Below are 14120 nucleotides of genomic sequence, written 5' to 3'. Positions count from 1 at the left end.
CTGCCAGTGGCCATTTTTTATGCTGCATCAGTTGACCTTTCCTAAAAGTGAAACCAACATAGAGAAAAGTGAAACTGTGAGATGGAGAGAAACAGAGAAAGTATTCTTGTGACATCCTGGATCCAGCTATATCTGAAACCATCTCCTGGAATTTTAGAGTTGCCCAGGCTAATAAATTCCTCGTTCCTTTGTTTCTGTCACAACCAAAAGAATCCTAATGCAGACTGGGATTCCAAAGTTCTTCACATGCCTTTTTTTGCTTTGCCATTGACCTAAGTCACTCACAAGTTCTCTCCTGCAGCATTTTTCCATGAGGAGAAGGGTTAACATCACAATTTATAGCTTTTTACAAGTGTTGACTTTCAACAAAAGCCCTTCCTTAGAGCTGGGTCGCACATATTTAAATGGTACCGTTTAAATGGTGGTGTTGCTCTTGAAAGCATTTCTCTTCATTGGTTACAAACCAGTGCTCAGGTCAGAGACCAGTGGTGTTAACTCTCTTCCTTTGGTGGGGAAGCTGTTTGCCATCTGGGCATTCTTCTCCTCATCATCCCATAGTCCAGCTGGTTTATGTCATGAGTACTATGTACCAGGGGCTGCACACTACAATCTCTGAGGAGCCTTTAAAAACCACCCATGTCTGGGTCTTACCCCTAAAGATTCTGATATAACTGGTCTTGGTTAGGGTTCAGCCATATTTTCTAAAACCTCCTCAGGCCATTCTATTGTGCAACCAGAGTTGAAAGAGCCGCTGGCACACACTGCATCTCTAGAGAAGCCTCGCCGGTTCTAGCCAAAAAGTGTTGGTAACTGTTCGCCCTGAATTGCCCCAGTGAGTATGTAGACTTTCTTCACCTCCTATAGCCACAAATTCATTTCTATACTCATTTACTGAGCATTTATACTCATTTAAGCATTCCTGGATACTAGGAATACAAAGGTGAATTAAGCCATGTTTTTTGTAGTTGATGGACTACAGAGTAGATGGGAGAGATTGGTAGGTAAGCACCTACATGGCAAAATGTGAGCCCAAAGGAGGGTGCGGCCAGTTCTCCCTGCAAGGAGACAGAGTTGTAAATTGGAAAGGGCTTTATATAGGAGGTGACTTTGAGCTGAGCTGACTCTTTTAATTTTTTTATTGATCTCAGAGAGAAAGGGAGAGGGAAAGAGAGATAGAAACATCAATGATTAGAGGGAATCATGGATCAGTTGCATGCCCCCCACTGGAGATTGAGCCCACAACCTGGGTATGTGCCCTGACTGGTCAGTGCTTAACCACTGAGCCATGGTGGCCAGACAAGCTGAGTTGACTCTTAAAAGTGTTTATTATAAGGACACAGTAGGGAAGGTTATTTTGGGAAGAGGGTGCAACATGAGCAACTTTCATGGAAATAGCTAAGCTGATATTTAAGGTCTGGGGTGAACTGAGTAGAGATAAATTTGGAAAAGTAGGGAGGGGCTGGATTAGGAAGGGCTTTTCTCTCTTATAAGAGAGTTTGGACTCTATCCAAATGCTGTGGACAACAGAAGCTATTGAAAAGAGGTAAATCTGGTCAGATTTGTTTTTTGGAAATATCTCTCTGGTAGCCATGTGAGAGGTAGGTTGGAATGTTATAAATTTGGAGACAAGGACTCCAGCTGGGGAGATTATAATCTGGGTAAAATGACGTGAACCTGAGTCAAGGCAATAGCAATGGGGAGGTAAAGGAGAGAAGGCATTTGAGTGAAATAAATGAAGCCCAATTTGCAGAATTCAGTGACTGAATGGATTTGGGGAGAGAGAGAAGCATCACACTGTCTTTGGTTTAGATGCCTGAATGAGTGGACTGTGATGCCATTCATAGAAATTAAGGAAGGCAGAAGGAAGCACAAGATGGGAGAAGGGAGGAGCAGTAAGGTGCCTGTGAGATGTCCAATGGGTACTGGCTGTTGAATATATTGTATCATAAAGATACAGATTGAGGTGTTGTAAGCATACAGGTGACCCTTGACAAGTAGGTGGAAAACTGTGAAATGAGAAGAAATGAAAGTCAAGAGCAAAGGCCAAGGGACTATTGAAGAAGAAGGAGGAAGAGGAGGAGTAAGAGGAGGAGAAAAAGGTGAGAAAGGATGCTGAGGTGGGAGGGAAAGTAGGATTGAGTAAGAGGAGAAATTTTTCATAAGAAAGGAAAACCATAAAGTGTCAAAACCATAAAGAAATAAAGAATTGTAGCAGGTGCCCAGCTGGTGTGGCTCAGTGGTTGAGTGTCAACCTATGAACCAGGAGGTCACAGATTCGATTCCTGGTCAGGGCACATGCCTGGGTTACGGGCTTGATCCCCGGTAGGGGATATGCAGGAGGCAGCCAATCAATGATTCTCTTTCATCATTGATGTTTCTATCTCTCTCTCCTCTCCCTTCTCTAAAATCAATAAAAATATACTAAAAAGAAAAGAATTGTAGCAGGGATTTTTTTGTACCCTAGCTCTTTTTTCCTTCTTGTGGTAATAGCACCCCAATTTCCTCTTATCGAGTAATCCTTCTCTCAATATATGCAGTTGGGGAAGGACTATCAGGGCCTTCTACTCTGCCACTCCAAGCCATGTGGTGAGCATGTGACCCAACCTCAGCCAACTGGACATGCTCACCTGGAACTTGGAAAGTTGGGCAGATGGTTCAGGGATGGTATAAATATAACACCGGCAGAGATTCCTGGTAATACTGTTGGTTATTTCTTGCTATCTATACTTCTTTCTTTAATTTCAGAGGCTGTGATATCCTTCCAGTAAATTCCTCTTAAGTGTAAATTAGCAAGTGCTGGTTTATGATCCTTCCAACTGAAGAACCTTACATGAATTCAGCCATTAGGAGGTCACTGATGGTTTTGCCTGGTAATTTCATGGAGTGAAGGGTGAAAGGCTGATTGAAGAGGGAATAGAAGGTGAGCAAGTAGGGATAATAATTGCATTCTAATCATCAAGGAGTTTCTTTTGGAAGAGAAGGTGTTAGGGAAATAGCTAATTATTCTGAACCATATTTAAATCCATGCTTTGCTAGGACAACTGACAAGAGAGTTTCTGAAAGTTGGGTAGCTATGAATCTGTTATTTTAGTATTGATTTCTCAAGTTTTTAGTGAGATTTAGTTTATCAATATATTTTAACTCTTCTCACCAGTAATGTATGAGAAAGCTACCCCATAATGACAAATTGCTCTTTAAAGTGTCTACTTCAGAACAAAAGTTTGTCTGATTTGATATCCTGATAGAAAACAATGTGAAAAAAATAAAACCACCATGAAAGCTTTCTTCTGACACGTTGTCCAATGCACCCAATAAAAGATTAAATTTAAAAATAATTTAATTTCAGTACTTTTAGAAATACACTTTAAATATCGTTTCTTTCTTTAGCCAAACATTGAGTGAATTACCATATGATGCTTTTCTGCCCTCCAGTGGTTGTTATAAGCATTAAGAAATTTATTATCTGTTTTTTAAATATTTTATATTATAAGAATATATTTTCTTTATAACATAAATTTTAGAATTCAAAGTGATTTATAAATATATCAGCATTTACAAGAGGCGCATGTTATTCTTAGAAATGGGCAGCACTCATAAAACAACAGCAACCCTCATTCTATAAAGTCAACTGACTTGAGGCAACCAGTAGGTGGAGGAATTTCCAAAGCTAAGAACTCCACCATGCTATCCAAAACCAACTTCAGAAGCCAAGGATCTTAAAAATAACTGGTTCAGTCTTCCCAGTTTTACACTAACAGGAACTAAAGACTGCTGAATAGCCCCAAGCTATACATACATACATATACACTTCGTGTCCATGAAATTGTGGTAAAAGGAAAGACTATTCTAGATTAAGATTAGATTTTACTTGTGAAATATGAGACTTGGGGGTGAAGTGGAAACTTGTTAGGTATGGATAGCATGAAATAAAAAGCTGAAAGTAAGTAGGGTATATGAAGAAAGTTATTATGACACTAGAGTCTCGATGCACAAAATTCTTGAAAGGGGCTTGGCCCTCGTAGCCCTGGCTTTGTCCGGAAGGTCGTGGGGCTGTCTGGTCTAATTAGCATATTACGCTTTTATTATTATAGATAAGAGAGGAAAAGCACCGAAAGTGGGATCCCTGATAAAATCTTAGTGTTATGATATGCGGAGAGGTGAAGGGAGGGAGGATGAGTTTGGCTTTGACCTGGTTAGCAATAAAAAGCTATTATGAAAGACAAATGACAAATATTTATAAAATATGAAGTGTGGGTACAAATGAATGTGAAAAGCACTGATTTGCCTCTTCCTGCTGCTCCTTTATTTATCAGCACTGGAAGCAACCAATGCAGAGGGAGAAGCCACAAAACCTCCTAAATACCTGGTCGATTTAGCCTTTCTATGCCGAACTCAAATTCCTTCCTTAGAATTTCTTTCTTAGCTGTGGTACCTCCCCTCCCAAACTTCTTCCTGAACTCCCTCCAAGACAGAGTCGACTAGTTGCGCTCTCCCTCTCCATGATTGTTTACTTTATTTGCACGCTTTCCCCCAATTGTGTTACCATTTTCATAAAGCGGGACTGCACTGCCGGGTCAATGTGGAGTTGTAAACAGGCAGGACATGAACTGAAACTTGAATTCAGCTTCATCAAATTTCACTCTGTTCGTGGCCCTCTCTCTTGTGGTCAAAAGCATGAAAAAAATTCCACAATTCTCCAGGTTTCTTCTCCATTTTCTCTTTTGTCATAGGGTTTTGTTGACCTGCACCCTCTTTCCTAAATTTAATACCCTGGCTCATTTTGTTCTTTTTTTTTCCCCGTTTTGTTCTTACTAACCAACCATGATAACTTATCTTCTTTTTATACAACAGGCTCCCCTGCATTCTCGGTCAGTTTTATGTACAGTTTTATAGGCCATATCATGTTTTTGCCTGGAAAAACTTACTAAGACTGATGGTACCCACTATTGTTGAAGTATGGAAAAATAGGTTCACTCATCCAGTTTGTGGGAGTGTAAGTTCGCACAACTTTTTGATGGCTGATTGGTAGCATCCACCAACATTAAAAATATTGGAGACGTATGACTAATTAATGCCCCTTTTGGAATCTGCCTTTCAGAAATACAAGCACTAGGTATGAAGATGCAAGTCTAGTATATTCCTTGCAGGATTAGTTGTAAATGTAAAGTAGTAAGAATAAATGAGATAGCCATCAGAAATGAAAAGATCAGAAAGCAGGATAGTATAATTTGTCAATAAATCCAATAACTAGATCTTTGAAGAAAAAAATAATAAATTCTGGCAATTTAATGAAGAAAAAAGAAGAAATCACACTCATGGAACTTTAAAAATAAGAAAGAACGTATAGTGCTAGCCAGTTTGGCTCAGTGGATAGAGCGTCGGCCTGCCTACAGAAGTATCCTGGGTTTGATTCCAGTCAAGGGCACATGCACAGGTTGTAGGCTCGATCCCTAGTGGGGGGCATGCAGGAGGCAGCCAATCAATGATTCTCTCTCATCATTGATGTTTCTATCTCTCTCTCCCTCTCCCTTCTTCTCTGAAATCAATAAAAAAATTTTTTTAAAAAAGAACATATAATTTAAAATCCTGAAATAATTAAAAAATAAAACAGAATATGTTTAACATCATTCTAACAAATTTAAAATATTTGGAGGAAGTGAATTATTTCCTAGAAAAATAGAAATTGCCAAAATTGACTGAAGAAGAAAACAAAAACCTAAACATTTTTATTACCACTGAAAAAATTTAAAAATCAAAGAACTATCCACCAAATGGTTAATCTTTTAGTTATTTTTTAATTCTCATTTTCTAATTTCATTGTCTTGAGCTCAGAAACAATGCCTGTATATTTTTGCACTTTGGAATTTGACATATTAATATTGAACTATTACATAACTAACTTTTAAATGTGTTCTATAAGATGTTGGAAAAATAGTCTATACAATTGGCACATTCTAGCTAAACTGCATAAAACCCCCACAATATTCCTTATTTGCCTACCTCTCACATATTTTTAATTACAAAAACAAAAATATGATTATTATAACAAATTCAAACCATAAAGAAATATCTTTGCACCCCAAAGAGAGTTAAAAGGTCAGCCATAGAAGAGGTCAGAGAGACTGGACGTGAGAGTGATCCTCATGCTGGCCTTGAAGGAGGAAATAGACATGCTATGATCTATCTGTGGAAGGGACCATGAGGCAAGGACTTGGGGGATGGCTTCTAGAAGCTGAGAGTGGTCCCCAGCCAACATCCAGCAAAAAAACCCCAGAGACCTAACTCCTACCACTTCAAGGAACTGAATTATGCTAATAGCCAGAATGAGTTTGGAAGAGAACCCAAAGCCTTATATGAGCTCTAGATGAGAATGCAGCTCCATGCTACATTCATTGATTTGATTTCAGTCTTACCTGACTCTGACCAGAGCACTCAATTACATCATGCCCAGACTTCTGACTGCAAAACCTAGGGGATAATAAGTGGGTATTGTTTTGAGCTACAGAGTTTGTGGTAATGCAGCAATAGAATAATACAAATACATAAAGACTTCTGAAAGTTATATTTTCAGTGTGAATTGTATTCATTATTATAAAATAAACTTTAATTTTCTATTTAATATATTTACTTTGAATTTTATAGTATTATATATTATTAATGTTGTGACTCCTGCTTCTTGTTTGCATTTATTTAATATCCTTTTGCCCATTTTTTTAGATCTAACTTTTTATGATGCTTTGTTTAGATGGGGCTTTAAAAAACCGTGTGGAATATCCTCCCTTATTCATGGTGTGCACGTTTCTAAGATCCCCAAAGGATGCCTAAGGCTGCAGATACAATCAAACCTTATATATACTATGTTTTTTTCTTATAATACATACCTATGATTAAGTTTAATTTATAAATTAGGCACAGTAAGAGATTAACAACAGTAGCTAATAATAAAAAGAATAGTTATAATAATACTAGAGACCTGATGCACGAATTTGTGAATGGTTGGAGTCCCTAGCCTGGCTGGCGATCAGGGCCAATCGGGGCCATCTCGCCCAGTCCCAATTGGGGCCGGACCACGGGAGGTTCGTCAGCCAGCTGGGGGGAGGGACCATGGAGGTTGGCCGGCATTGGGAGATTGGCTGTGGGAGTGCACTGACCACCAGGGGGCAGCTTCTGTGTTGAGTGTCTGCCCCCTGGTGGTCAGTGCATGTCATAGCGGTGGGTTGACCTGTCATTCCGGTCGTTCTGGTCGTTTGGTCATAATGGTCATTTAGGCTTTTACATATATAGACTAGAGGCCCGGTGCACAAAAATTTGTGCACTCGGGAGGGGCGGGGGGGGAGCCCTCAGCCTGGCCTGTGCCCTCTCGCAGTCTGAGACCCCTCAGGGGATGACCACCTGCTGGCTTAGGCCCACTCCCTGGGGGATTGGGCCTAAGATGGCAATCAGACATCCCTCTGGCAGCCCGGCAGCCCTCGGGGGATGTCCACTTGCCAGTGGGGAGCAGGCCTAAACTGCAGTCGGACATCCTTAGCACTGCTGAGGAGGCAGGAGAGGCTCCCACCACCACCGCTGTACTGGCAGCCATCAGCCTGGCTTGTGGCTGAACAGAGCTCCTCCCATGTGAGAGCGCCCTGACCACCAGAGGGCAGCTCCTGCATTGAGCATCTGCCCCCTGGTGGTCAGTGTGTGTCATAGTGACCAGTCATTCCCAGTCATTCTGCTGTTATGGTCAATTTGCATATTACCCTTTTACTATATAGGATAGAGGCCTGGTGCATGGGTGGAGGCCAGCTGGTTTGCCCTGAAGGACGTCCCGGATCAGGGTGGGGGTCCCGCTTGGGTGTCTGGCCAGCCTGGATGAGGGGATGATGGCTGTTTGCAGCTTGTCACACCCCCTTCAGGGTTGGGGTTCCCACTGGGGTGCCTGGCCAGTCTGGGTGAGGGGCTAAGGGCCGTTTTCAGGCTGGCAGGCGACTGAAGCTTCCAGCCTCTTTTTTTTTCTCTGGGATTTATTTACCTTCTATGGCTGTCACTGGAGCTGAGAGCCGGCTCCAGCTCTGAGGCCGTGGCTGGCTGAAAGCAGGTATCTGGGGTTTGCTTAGCTCCTATAATTGAAACTCTGTTGCCATCACTGGCGCTCTAAGCTCTGAGCCTGCTGGCAGCTGAAAGTAGGGTTCTGGGTTTGTTTAGCTTCTACAATTGCAACATTGTTGCATCCGGAGCTCAGAGCTGGGCTGCGGCAGGCGGGGAACCTTGGCTTCCTCCATCACTGTAGCAAGAAAGCCTCATGTTCGCTTCAGCTGCGTGGCTGCCGGCTGCCATCTTGGTTGGCAGTTAATTTGCATATCTCGCCAATTAGCCAATGGGAAGGGTAGCGAAGTTACAGTTAATTACCATGTTTCTCTATTATTAGATTGGATACTGTAATAAAAGTTATGTGAATCTGGTTTTTCTCTCTCTCTCTCAAAATATTCTAATGTACTGTATGTTCAGTGTGGACAAAGAGATGGTTCACATCCCGAGGAGGATACAGCAGTGAGAAGCAGCATGAGATTTAATTACACTACTCAGAATGAGACCCAATTTAAAACTTACAAGTTGTTTATTCTGTACTTTATGAGTTGTTTATTTCTCTAATTTTCCATTTAATATGTTTGTACCACAGTTAACTGCAGGTAACTGAAACCACAAAAGTGAAACTGGGGATAAAACTACTGTATATACCTGTTGAATTGAGTTTCTGTATTCTCATGGTAAAATTTGTCACATTTATACCTATTTTTGTAATATCTTTGGTTTTATTTTTTATCTTGCTCCATTTTCTTTCTATCTCATTCTTCCTTTTATTTTCTGTATTTTGGAATATAAATTTTTTTTGTTTTCTCTTTTCTAGTGTTTTAGAAAGTGTGCATTTATTTTTTTTAAGTATTTATAAATTAAGGTTCTCTAAAGAAATCCTCAAGACAGAGACTATGAATCTGGCCTCCTTGTATCCTCAGTACCAATTACATAGAAGTGTCTAAAACACGTTTAATTTGATCAATTGATATCACTAACATCTGTGCAATTATACTAGCTTTTGCCACTCTTTTGTTCCCTTTGGAATATATTTTTTCATGTTAATTATAAAACATGAAAAAAAATTTTTTACATGCTCATTAGAATTAAGGGGAAAGGTTTTTTTCTAACCCCATACTCCAAAAATAGGCATTGTTGCCATTTAAAAAATATTTTTATTGATGTCAGAGAAGAAGGGAGAGAGAGAGAGAGATAGAAACGTTAATGATGAGAGAGAATCATTGATTGGCTGCCTCCTGCACGCCCCACACTGGGGACTGAGCCTGCAACCCAGACATGTGCCCTGACCGGGAATCAAACTATGACCTCCTGGTTCATAAATCAACACTGAACCACTGATCCATGCCAGCTGGGTGGCATTGTTGCCATTTTAGAGTATATCTTTCCATATCTTTCTCTACTTTTTAATGATGATAACAATAATAATAATTAATACTTATTTAACCTTTCTATGTACTATATGTATATTGATTAATTAAGTCCTCAAAACAGTCCAATGAGTAAGTACTATTTTTACCATCTCTGTACTAGGGATGAACAAACTGAGGTGTAGAGAAGTTAAGTGATTCCCTGCCCCCAAATTATGCAGCCAATAAGTGATAAAACTATGATCCATTCTCTCAACCATATATTAAACTGTTTCATCAAATATGTTTATATAACTTTATATACAAACTAAATATAGTTATTTCAATTGACTTACATTCAATAAAAATGTTCTTATAATCTATTTTTCTGTTACACTAGAGGCCTGATGCATGAAATTTGTCTGGAAGGACGTCCAGAAGGTCGTTCAGCTGTCCGGTCTAATTAGCATATTATGCTTTTATTATTATACATGCTAATTTTACTTACTGTATTTGTATATATTTCCAAATTTGCTGAAGGTATTTCTGGTGAGTGAACCAGTAAATCAGAGAATTCCTTAGGTGGCATATTAGTTTTGGTAGGCTAAATTTCTCTGATAAGTAAATCCAAATAAAGTTTATTTCTCATGCAACCACCTAGGGCAGGTTCAGATCAGTGAGTGGCTATTTTCCATATTGTGACACAGGGGTCCAGGCTAACTTGTTCTTCTTGCATAAGCAGAGTATATTGTCATTTGCATGATTGAAGCTGGATGTCATGTCCAGTATTTGGTTGGTGGAAAGGAAAGGGAACATGAAGAAAACATACTTTAACAGACTGAATCCTGAAGTAGGATTTATATTGCTTAACACTCATATTCCTTCAAGGAGAATCTAGTCATGTGGCCATTGGAAAGAAAATAGGTTTTGATGGACAGCTAGTGACTGCCACAGGCAGTTTTGTCGCATACTTGTTTTATCATATTTGAAAAAGAAATTTAACACAATTATCTCATTTTTTAAAGAATTACATGTTTTTAAATGTATCATAGGTATTTGTTAAATGGACACACACCTCTGGCTAGTGGCAGATCCACAATAGAAACCAGATCTGACTCCCAAGACAAAGCTCTTTCTAATTAATACAAGACGTACTTTACTTTTTTAAAAAACTTAATTAAATATGAAGATATTTTTTTTCCTGGTGAAGCCAAGTCCTGAGGTGTTGAAGAGAGACTTATTTTTGAAAACGAAAGAGTATGGAATTAATTTAATTTGGGAAAACAGCTGTCTAGCCTTTTGGCAGAAGCAGCCTGCAGAATGTAAACCATATTGCTGGTATAATTATTATAGTTGCTAACAAATGAGAGAACATTTTGATAACTGTAGAGAGCCAGATTTTAGTTGTTAATAGTGGGACATCACTCTCTGAATTCCACAGCCACTGAATGGGCTTACATTAAACTATTCTTTCTTTTTTTAAAAAAATATATTTTGTTGATTTTTTTACAGAGAGGAAGGGTGAGGGATAGAGAGTTAGAAACACCGATGAGAGAAACATCTATCAGCTGCCTCCTGCACACCCCCTACTGAGGATGTGCCCGCAACCAAGGTACATGCCCTTGACCAGAATTGAACCTGGGACCCTTGAGTTCGCAGTCTGACGCTCTATCCACTGAGCCAAACTGGTTACGGCTAAACTATTCTTTCTTTATTCTTCAGATACTTGCATATCAGTGGTGATTGAGCATAGAGGGAAGTACTGACCACTTACGAAGTGATTTAGAACAGGTAATTTAGGTAACTTAGGTTTTCAAATAGTATTTCTTTTTCAAAAAGCATATGTAATTTATTTCTTTTTGCTTAAATTAGTCAGATAAATATAAAAATCTCTCTTTCAATTTATCATTGTAGTTAGAACTAAACAAGTGAGGTTTTCAATGGTGGAGGAAATTCCTGGTTATTGCAGCCAACTTTTTTCTCTCAGGATATGGAGAATACATATAACTTACTACTCCTTTAATAACATATTACAATAAATTTATATCCTTTTAAAAAATATGTATCATATGTGGCTCTTATAAAATATTTCTTTGGATCTCTATACATCTTCCAGTAATACTACAGGACAATGTCTTTAAGTATCCATGCAGGAGGATAGATTTTTATCATGCTTGATTGCAGAAGGCAATCACTTCCCTGAAACTGACCATCTGCATCAGCCTAACTCTTACATTTTCTCTTTAGCTTTTAAATTGGAGAAGAATGCCCACAGTAGGGATGTCATAGTAGCATCAGCTGCATGCAGGACATGTATCATTAGCTCCCCCTTGCCAGGAACGTGCCATTCATTATGTGTGGGTACGATGCCCATAAGGACAAGGAGCAGGAAAAACCAGTCTTCCCAAACAAATCTCACTCCTTCCAAAAATATCTATAGAACTGTTATGTTCGTGGGAAGACTTTCCATTATAAGTTTATTGGCTTATGAGCTGAAATGAGGTCATGAAGTTATTATTAAAAATAAAAAATTAAATGCATACTTCTAATTAGTCTTTAAGATTAATTATTGATATAATGGAAAAATCACCAACTGAATTTTAATGAAAAAACCTCTATGATATTGGTGAATGGGATTTAAAAATTAACATTATTGTTTAGTAAGTGTGGTCAGTGGTGCCTCTCTTTCATCTGGATCTTCACATCAGTAAGAAGTATTATTTTTTGACTATGATGGTGCTAAAAGCAAGGTATTGAAATAAAGTGGACTTAAAACTAAAATATTGAAAGTTGTAGTTGAAATTTTTTAAAACAAATTTATCTTTATTGTTGAAAGTATTGCAGATTGCCGAAACTGGTTTGGCTCAGTGGATAAAGCGTCGGCTTGCGGACTGAAGGGTCCCAGGTTCGATTCCGGTCAAGGGCATGTACCTGGGTTGCGGGCACATCCCCAGTAGGAGATGTGCAGGAGGCAGCTGATCGATGTTTCTCTCTCGTCGATGTTTCTGGCTCTCTATCTCTCTCCCTTCCTCTCTGTAAAAACTCAATAAAACATATTAAAAAAAAATAAAAAGAAAGTATTGCAGATGCCCCCTTTTCTCCCCCTTTGATTCCCTCCATGCAATACCCACCCTCCCAGGCCTTCACCACACTACTGTCTGTGTCCATGGTTTATGTGGAGAGCAGCTACAGCGTTCGGACAGGTTCAAGCCTCAGACTGATGAGAGGGCATGGTCCTCTTGTGGCAAAACCACATACAAGTCCCAGCTTGGAAGGCAAAGCCCTCCCAGCACAATTATAGCCAAAGGCTATGGTTATAAGCTTGACCACCCTGTGGTCCTAGGTGGCTGAGGGATGTGGGCTGCAGGAGGTGCAGCAAGTGCTTCCAAAACAAAGTTTGATAGAGTTCAGAGAAGTGCAACAACAGGAAAGAAGTAGATTTGAAACTCGAAAGAACATTGTAAACATCTTGACCACTTCTTTGTTGTGCTTTGTGTGATCTGACTATAAAATAAAGACTCGGCTTACAGGCTGTGTCACTGTTTCCTCATCCAGGTGCAGTGATCCACCTGGCCCCAACTATATTCTCTTGTTTGTTTTTTAATCCTTCACCGCTCTCCTGACCCTCAGGTTCACCACTGGCCATGCTGGACATGGTTCAGTTTAGGCATATATGCATATAAATTCTTTGGTTAATCTCTCCCCATCCACCCATTTTATTTTATTTTATTTTATTTATTTATTTTTTTAAGGTCCCATCCACCCATTTTAGATATAAAATAACATATTGTACTGGAAGGAAAGCTGAAAAAAATTATCTACTGATAGGAAAATGTTACCCTTTATTAGTTGCATATTCTTTGCCAAGTTACTAAAAAAACAAACCATTTGCAGAAATCTGGATGAATTATCGCTGGTTAATTTGAGCTGCCTTACTTTCCACTTGCAGCACAGGTATAAGCTTCATCATGTACAGAAACATTGAAATGGTTAAATTTGCAAAAGAAAACTTTAAAAGACTTAAATCAGCTTATCTCAGTTGAAACAATGAAGCCCTTAAAATTGCATTTGTATCTGAATTGGTGCAGAAAGTGCCAATAGTTTAAAATAATTCAAAGAGAGGGCAGGGGTGGGTGAGTGGGTGGGGGAGAGATTAGCCAGGGAACTTATAGGCATATAAGTAGAGCCATGGACACAGACAACAGTGTGGTGAAGGCCTGGGATGGGCGGGTACAGGGTGGAGGGGGTCAATGGGAAAAAACACAAAGGGGACATCTGTAACACTTTCAACACCAAAGATAAAATTTAAAAATAAAATAATTCTTTTGAAATAAACATGATTAATTAAAGTCATGTTTTTGGAATATTAAACTTACAAAATACTTCCAAAGGATTTGTATCAGAGACAATGGAAAAGACTCAAGACCCACATCCACTTGCCAACTCTCCATTTCCAATGAAATATCACAAAGATGCCTTGTTAAACATGTTCAAGACTGAACCATGGTTCCCCTCCAGATCTGGTTGTCCTCCTGTGTTTCCTATCACAGGAAATGGCTGGTTTGAAATCTGTGATGAGAATTGACTAATTAGAAAGGTGTTCAATGAAGTGGGGATGGGCAAGAATACTCTGTGGACACTTGGAGGTAAGAATTTGGGGAGGTGGGCTTGGGTGGAAATGTGGATTTGGGAGTCATC

Source organism: Myotis nattereri (genome assembly GCF_964212035.1).
Source record: "Myotis nattereri genome assembly, chromosome: 3".
Taxonomy (NCBI): Eukaryota; Metazoa; Chordata; class Mammalia; order Chiroptera; family Vespertilionidae; genus Myotis; species Myotis nattereri.
The sequence above is the reverse complement of the archived record's forward strand: the minus strand, read 5'-3'. Positions refer to the sequence as shown.